At 38.2% G+C, this 8,369-nt stretch overlaps 1 protein-coding gene across 1 annotated transcript in view; it reads left to right on the forward strand.

The window, feature by feature from the left end:
• The window catches only part of PGR (progesterone receptor), a 99,994-nt gene that overhangs the window by 2,626 nt on the left and 88,999 nt on the right, over positions 1–8,369 (forward strand). The window lies entirely within an intron of this gene.

Consider the following 8,369-nt stretch of genomic DNA (forward strand, 5'->3'; position numbering starts at 1 on the left):
AAAAAATACCCTTGGAGCGATTTGACATATTTACAAAAATATAAGCTCCTGTTAGTTTCATTTAGTCATGGAAGTCTGTGGGAACCTCTCTTGTTTCTAGAATATGGAATTTGACTTCTCAAGATTTAAATAGTAGTAATTTTTAAAAACAACATTGGTTTTGCATTCCATTCAGGACAGGTGTTAAGTAACAGAGAGAGTCTGTAGGTGTTAATAATTAAATTAAATTTTACATTATATCTGAAAAATAGATTGGTATTTAGTCAAGAATATATGCATTTGATTTCTTAAATCCAGTTTTATGATTATTTATGCATTCAAATTATATGGACACCTACACAACTTAAATATACGCTATTGAAGATGTTGGGCCTATGTTTTAAATTGCATTTCAAACAGTATACTTACAAACAGTAAATGAAACAAAACACTAATTAGTTCTTTTAATTTTCAAGTTCTGCCTTGTTTTCTGTGCTTATCTTTTCATCCTGGGAAAAATAATTTATAACTTAGCAATGTAAACCAGGTGGTCAATTCTGGATAAAACTGATGATCTCAGTTTATACACTGGTATATTTTACATATGACATTGCATTTTACAAGGAGGCGATGAGAAAAAAATTCTGTTTTTCTAAAATCTGCTTGTATGACAAGCATGCAAGTTAGCGAACACAAATCATTAGCCACACTATATTTATCTAATTTATATATAGTTCTTTAAAATCAAAACTGTATGTTTTTTGTGTTGTTTTAGATAGCTTATTCAACTTTATAGAATTTATAAGGTTTTGCATTAGATAAAAGGATAGCTGAACATAGAGACTTACTGTATGAATGAGCATAGCTTATGTGTAATGCTTACTTTATTTTTGCAGTATTATTTTTGTATATTATTTTGCATAATATTTTATATTGTGATATACATTTCATATTATTAAAACATGCATCATATTGAAGTTACTTGTAGATAATTATGTGAGGCTCTAATTGAGAAAAACACTTAAAATGTGATCATTTTTAGGCAGGTACTTATTTTTCATTGACTTTCTTAACTGTCTTTTTTTCGGATGTTACACACACATTAATTCTACCTTAGTTTTTATTACTGCTCTCATCAATTACCTATAACAAAAATATAAACACTTGAAGTCTTTAACAAGGAATTTAATTTAAAAAAATCATATTAAAAATAGCCATTTAATTTTTTAATTTTATCTTTGTTTTATATTTAATTTTCTGTCTGGGGCATCAAATTGTTCAGATATAGGTGCCCAAATAGGCTAATCTACTTACAGATGTATTATGTTACTATTTTTACATAAAAACATTTCAGTATATATATCAGACATATTTAGTCAGGGACGATATGCCTTGAACAGAGGTCTGGACTGTATGATCCTGTGTAGTCCCTTCCAGTCCTACTTATATGATTCTATATCACTTTTTTAATACAGTGTGAATAATTCTGCGTTAACAAAGTATTAAGATGATTGATAGAGTTGTTTTCCTATGCACAAATATATGTCCCAAAACCATGAAAAGAAAATGAAAAATAACTGTCTGTACAAATTCTTGATTGTGCCTGCTTTACGGCTAGGTACAGACATTCAAAAATCCCAAGGTGGAATTGATTTAAGTTGCACGGTTTTCTGTAAGCAGTGTAGTTTAGAGCGGTAGTAAACAGAATACACATTTGCCCCTTGGAAAGGGGGGCGGGGGGACCTTAGACCAGGTTCTACTATTTTTAAACCAGTCTATGCGTGCCAACCAGTCTTCTGTTCTGTTACAGGTATAGAACTTTTTTTGCTGAACTTTTGTTCTGTCACCAGTATAGACCAGTTTTTGCCCGCTTATATCAGTAAAAGTGTAATGTCTATACCTGGCCTGCGTGGGATCTTCATCTGTGATAATAAAGAATGTTTCTCAGAGGATTACGTATAATAGGAGTGATTTCTAAAAATTAGATCTTACAGGTCAGAGCAGCTTAGAAAGATGGGACATCACAAGTGAAACAGCAGTTGACTGTTGTGAATTAATGAGGGAGGAAGACAAAAATGAATCAAACCTTGGATGAAAAAAGTGATCAGGTTGGGCAGATACATGATTAGATGGTATGACGTGGGAGAGGTTAGTCTATGGAGAGGTTTGGAAATTGAGAAGGTAGTCCTGAATTCAGCTGCAAGGTGGTCGACAGTCCCAACGGTTTGGTCCCAGTAACTGGATTAAAGAATAGCTGTCTGTTTTCTATGTAGTTTACAGTTTAGTGAGATATTTTGGTAAATTCAGTAGTCACAAGCTAGTGTGTTAAACTGATTGTCAACAAGAAACAACAGCAAAAATTTTACTGCAAATACAATAACAAAGTTCACAATTGTAAGTATACCAGTTGCAATTCAGATATATACTTTTTACATTAAATGCACCTTTTCCCTATTCTTTCTTCAAAATGAATGTACCTTTATTTAAGAATTTAGGTAGAACTAGTTTAGACATTTATTATTTTCTATTAATGTACACAAAATGCTAAACTTTGAATGCAAATCATGGCCGGACCAGAAACAGGTGGTTTTTGTTACTTCATATATCCTTATAACTATCAACTACCTGGTTTGTATGTGACAGTTGGTCTTACTGTTTTTCTGTGCTGATGCTTAGAAACAGCAGTATAGTAGAACAGGGGTAGAAGGAAACAAAGTAACAAGTATGGTCATAATAGCTATTTTATTTCTTTTTAAAATACTATTCTAAATGTTTCTTTTAATGCCAATATGCTGAATGATTACAGTGCAGTTGTCCATGATGTTGTTTTTCATGCACATATATATCATCCTTCTCATAAAAACTGCTTTGAGTTCCTTCAGTATATTGATATCCTATGTATTTTTTTTTAAATCCATTCACTCAGAAAAATGGGGCCTACATATGTTTTCCTAAAGACATTATCAATTCTCTCTCTTTATTGATTCCGTCTGTAAAACTGGATAGACAAACTTAAAAATTATTTTACACTGGTTGGGTATATTGTAATGACATTTGCATATAATCAGCAGAGAGATGGATACAATTTATAGGTGAAGCAAAACTACATAGTCCTTGTGCAAAATATATCATATAATGTAGGTATAGAATTAAACTGTTTTAGTATGCATATGGCCAATTTTTAAAATTAATATGAATGCTCTTAGGCCAATTTCAGCTATTTTAGTTCTCAGTTTTTGAAGAGTTAATATGTAAGCATAAAGGTTGACTCTGTATATTTCCTTTTATTAGAATTGTGAATAAAAATAGCCCAACTATCATTATTAATATTATCTAATTAGAAAAAAAAATCACCTTTGTAAAAGTTGATGGTAGTCTTAAGTAGAGTTTAGATTATGCAGTGGTTTGGATAAAGATGATCCTGCCTCAGGCGAGGAATTGGACCACATGACCTGTGGAGGTCTCTTCCAACCCTACTTCTCTTTAATTCTATGAAATCAAGCTTCTTTATTCAGTAGAATGAACAAAGTACATTTTTCTTTTCTTGCTGAAGCAAAAGTAGAAACAAAACATTTGCAAATCATTTACGTACTACCGTGTTTGGGCAGAAATGCATTCTTTTTAAGTCATACCTCAGGTATAGATCTAGAGTCATATCATAGAGAATAGCTTTTGGTGTTGTGGGAGCAGGTTTAAATCTCTCTGAAAATGAAAAGCCTTTCCAGGGAAAAACAGAACTGTTGGGATAACGGTCAGTGCGGGAGCCAGCGGAGGGGGTGGGGATTGGGGAGAGGAAAGTTGTAAGGATAGATAATAGGAAAAATTAATAATAAAAAAAAACCACACAGACCATTTTACATTTTAGGGATTGCATTCTTGTGTTAGTTTTACTCGTTCATCTGAAGAGGACTGTTGTAATGATTTATTCACTGTGCCAGCTCCTAAAAAAAGTGTGTAACCCCCCCTCTTTCCCCCCCCAAAAAACAACCCCCCCAAAACCCCAAAAAACCAAAATGAAAAAATTAAAAAAACCCCAAAAAACAAAACCAAAAAAACCTCAAAATAAAACAAAACAAAACAACACCCGCCTACTGACTTTCATTTAGCAGCAGAGGAATCATAACAACTATTAACAAATACTCTCAATTAAGCAATTTTAAATGAAGGTCTGCACTTTATTCCATCTGAACAGAAAATAAAGAGCAACATACATTTAACATTCATAATAAACTTTCAGAAAGGCTATTTTTAGAATTATCAAATAAGTTAGTTTAGGATATTTTTCTAAGTAACTTGCAGTTGAATAAGGAATTAAAAGATGTTGTCACCTGGGCTATATTTTTAATTTTTAGTTTTATAAAATTAGAAGTAATCTTCCTAATTGTGGAATAACTGCAATAATAGAGTATGTAGAAGAACTCTTAATTCTAAAAGTCTTAGGAAATTTTCTGCACATATAATCAGGCAGGACTACCATAATTACAAAATTGTGCAATGGGCAGGGTAAATTTACTTTATTCACATGTTATGAAGAGGAATCGAATGTTTAGGTTTGTTGGATCCTGGATTTCTGCCATTTGTTCTTCATACATGGTCTTTTGGCAGCCTACATCCATGCCTTTGAGTTGCAAGTGACTTTTTGCAAGAGCTTTGATGTACAAAAAAGAACGTACGTTTATGTAGACTTTGAATAATATTGTAAATGGTGTCTCTTCTAAATGACCCTTACTTTTTATTTTGACATTATCTGTGCCATGTGCTTTTCTTGGGCCTCTGGTTATAGTACATCAGCTTGCTAATTGAAGAAAAGCTGTCTAGAAAGCAGATAATATAACAGTTGGTCCATGAGAAACCAGCTATTTGTTTTAAAAATGTAGCTCTTGAATGCTTTATTTCAGTTTAACAGTTGCATATTCGATCTTGGAAAATATTTAAATGCTTTTTGAATTCACTGTGCTTGAGACCCCTGCCCATTTTGAAGTGCGAGGACACTGCTGCATGAGATTCAAAGAATGGTTGGAACATGTTAATTAGCACACTACAGCAGACTTGATTAATCTCTGTAATCTCCGTAAAAAAAAGGAATTACCAGGGATCGTGATGTTCTCTGATAAAAAAAAATACCTAATTTTTGGATTCAAAAAAGTAATCCCAAATCCACATTTTTCCATGATAAAAATGAAACATATCTCTCTATATATTAGTGGCCTTTCATTTTAATCATGGAAAAATGTGGATTTGGAATTACTTTTTTCATCCAAAAATTGGGCATTTTTTTATCAGAGAAAGCCAGGATCCCTGCTTATAAACACTTCCAGAAGATGTTGAGGCTCAGGCTGTGGCAGGTCATAACAGGGAGGGAGTTCCAAAGCTGAGGAGTGACCACTGAGAATACCTTTTCCTGTATTTACATCCCACAAACTGAGTACACAGATGGAATTTGCCACAGATTACTTTCAGCTGACTATATGGATTGCAAGGTAATATAATGGAAATAAATAAGGGACAAGCTATTTGGGGCTTTATAGGTCAGAACCAACCTCAAACTGTGCCTAGAAAGCTATTGCAAACCAGCGCAGTCCCCTTGATTTACCTGTGGCCTTGAGCAGAGGGTTGGACTAAACCCCTGGAAGTCCCCTCCAGCCCTACTTTTCTGTGATTCTTTGGGGCACTGCAGTAATGTGCCTCTGGCACCCCACATACATGGTCTGCACTGGCTGAAGCTTGTGGACAGTTCTCAAGGGCAGCCCTGCATGAATTGAATTATGAAGAATTATATTCATATCACATTCAGTATGAAAGACTAGAAGCCAGAGTTTGTGACAAGTTCAGGGTTATAGAATGACTCTGTAATTTGAGCACTAGCTTGTTCTGATAATTTTGTTAAACTGATGGATTAGAAATGATACTTACGCATTTGTGACTAGTCATTATTGCTAATAGAGGGTACTTAGAAAATGGTAATTTGAAGAAATACTGGTTAAATGCTTTTTCTGGGTTTAACCTTATGGAGTATAAAAGGAAGCAATATCATCTGTTGGGCTGAAATAATTCTGGATGGAAAATAAGTTAATTAAGTTATGGCATAACAGTTGATGGCATTATAGACTGTCAACAGGTGATTCTTGTCCACTCTGTGAGTAGGTATTGTTGCTGCTAATAAAGGCTTAGGTTTGCAAGACCATTTGTCAAGTGCCATGGCATATCTCATGCTAGAATCTCTATCTTTTCTGCAAAGTATATGATGTTTTCATGATGGATACTTACATATTGCTTCAGAAGCTAATTAACTGGACTTCTTGCTGTTATGTCAATTAGTTAATGGAAAGGAGCACATTATTGTGAGGGAGCCGTATATTTCTCCAGACTGGAGCTGGGTCATTTGTTTATGCATCCAGTCAAATAGATGATACTTAAACCACCTTTACATTGAGTAATGTAACCAGAATACTGAAAGAATTCCATAGTAAAATTGGGAAACATTTATTGGAGATTAGGCAATAGTTATTCTAGTTTGATTGTTTAGACTACCTATACATGTGCCTGGGAGGGTTGGTGGGGGCGTGGATTTTAATTAGAGTGGTTCCTGGAGAGCAGCTCCAATTAAAACACTGCAGTGTCACATGTGTTAAGCTGCTGAATATTTAAAAATGGCTGCAGGACTGTTTAAAGCACATTCAACAAGCTTTAGTTAAAACACCCTAGCAGCCATTTTTAAACCCATGGGGCGTGTCCACACATGCAAGCACATGCGCTTGCAGCAGCTCAAATAGAAGTGGTGCAAATTTGAGCTGGGGCTTTTTGCTTCAGCACATGTGCTTGGACATGCACTTTATTGTGGAGCAAATTGTACCACTTGGGGCAAAATAACCCCGTGTGGCTCCTCCTGGATCTTCAGCCAGGGGGAACTAGAGCCCAGGGCCAGCACCTGTGCTGTCCCCAGCAGTATAAAAAGCTGCCCTGTCCTGGCCCCAGCAGTATAAAAAGCCGCCCTGGCAAGTAGCTCAGGGCTACTAGCTCTCAGGAGCTTCTGGGGCCTAGCCAATTGGTACCTGGGGACACTATCCCTTGTGTCAGCTGGACTGCTGAAGCAGCTCTGAGAATTCCCTGCACCCTCTACACACTGCAGCAGTCTGGCAGTGGGGGCTGCTGCCTGACTGTAACCTGCTGTGCACCTGCCAGACTCGGATGGGGACTGCAGAGCCAGTAGAGGCATCTGCCCCTCTGGGCCAGCTGCCAGTGGACTGCAGTTGCAGGGTTGGCCTCTGTGTGGCACTACTGCCATTTGTACCCCCTGCCCAGCCATATGGGCAGCTATCTCCCAGAAGATGTTCCAGGTGTAGTGGCCTGCTTTGAACTGTCAAAGCATGTCCTTCTGGCCTCATTTGGCCAGGAGGTCAGCCACAGCCAGCTAGGTCCAAGGTGCCAGCTCTGAGCAGGCAGGGTCCTGCCACTGGCCTCCCTAGCAGGAATTCTGGTGTTCCCTATTGGAAAACTGAAAAATCCCTGATAAAAAAAATCCCAGAGTCACTCTGTAAAATACACCCAAATCCATGTTCCTCCACAAGTAAATCAAAAAACCACTATAAAGAGGGAGAGAGAATGAGACAGACACAGTGATCAGTTGGACAATGTTTTATTGATATATCTTACAGTGTTAAAGCAAGTCTTTTATCATAATAATAAAGTGAACTCTAAATACATGTTTCATGAATTTGTGAATACATTTTGCTGCACTCCCACAGGGCGATGGCCCCCACACAAGGGGATTCGGCCCCCCAACAGCGGGCTTGGCTCTCTCACAAGGGGTACGGCCCCACAACAGGGGATTCAGCCCCCACACAAGAGTTATGCCCCCCAACAGGGGGTTTGCCCCCCAACAGGGGGTTCAACCCCAAAAAAAGGGGTACCAGCCCCCAACAGGGAGTTCATCCCCCCCAACAGGGGATTCAGCCCCCACACAAGGGGTATGCCCCCCAACAGGGGGTTCAACCCCAAAGCAAGGGGTATGGGCCCCCAACCAGGGGTTCATCCCCCACACAAGGAGTATGGCCCCCCCAACGGGGGCCAAATTGCCCCCACAGGGGCTAACACCCCCCTTGCAAGGCCCACATGCCCCACCCCAGCCCCCTGATTGCTGCCTCACCTTGCCCCATCCCCCACCAGCCACTGCTGCTCCACCTCTGCTCCCCCAGACTCCCCAATGGCTGCTCCACCCAGCCTTACCCCCAACTTGCACCCCCAAGCATAGATTCATAGATTCATAGATGTTAGGCCCCCCAACAGCGGGCTTGGCTCTCTCACAAGGGGTACGGCCCCACAACAGGGGATTCAGCCCCCACACAAGAGTTATGCCCCCCAACAGGGGGTTTGCCCCCCAACAGGGGGCT

This window comes from Alligator sinensis, unplaced genomic scaffold (genome assembly GCF_000455745.1).
Source record: "Alligator sinensis unplaced genomic scaffold, ASM45574v1 scaffold18_2, whole genome shotgun sequence".
Classification (NCBI taxonomy): Eukaryota; Metazoa; Chordata; order Crocodylia; family Alligatoridae; genus Alligator; species Alligator sinensis.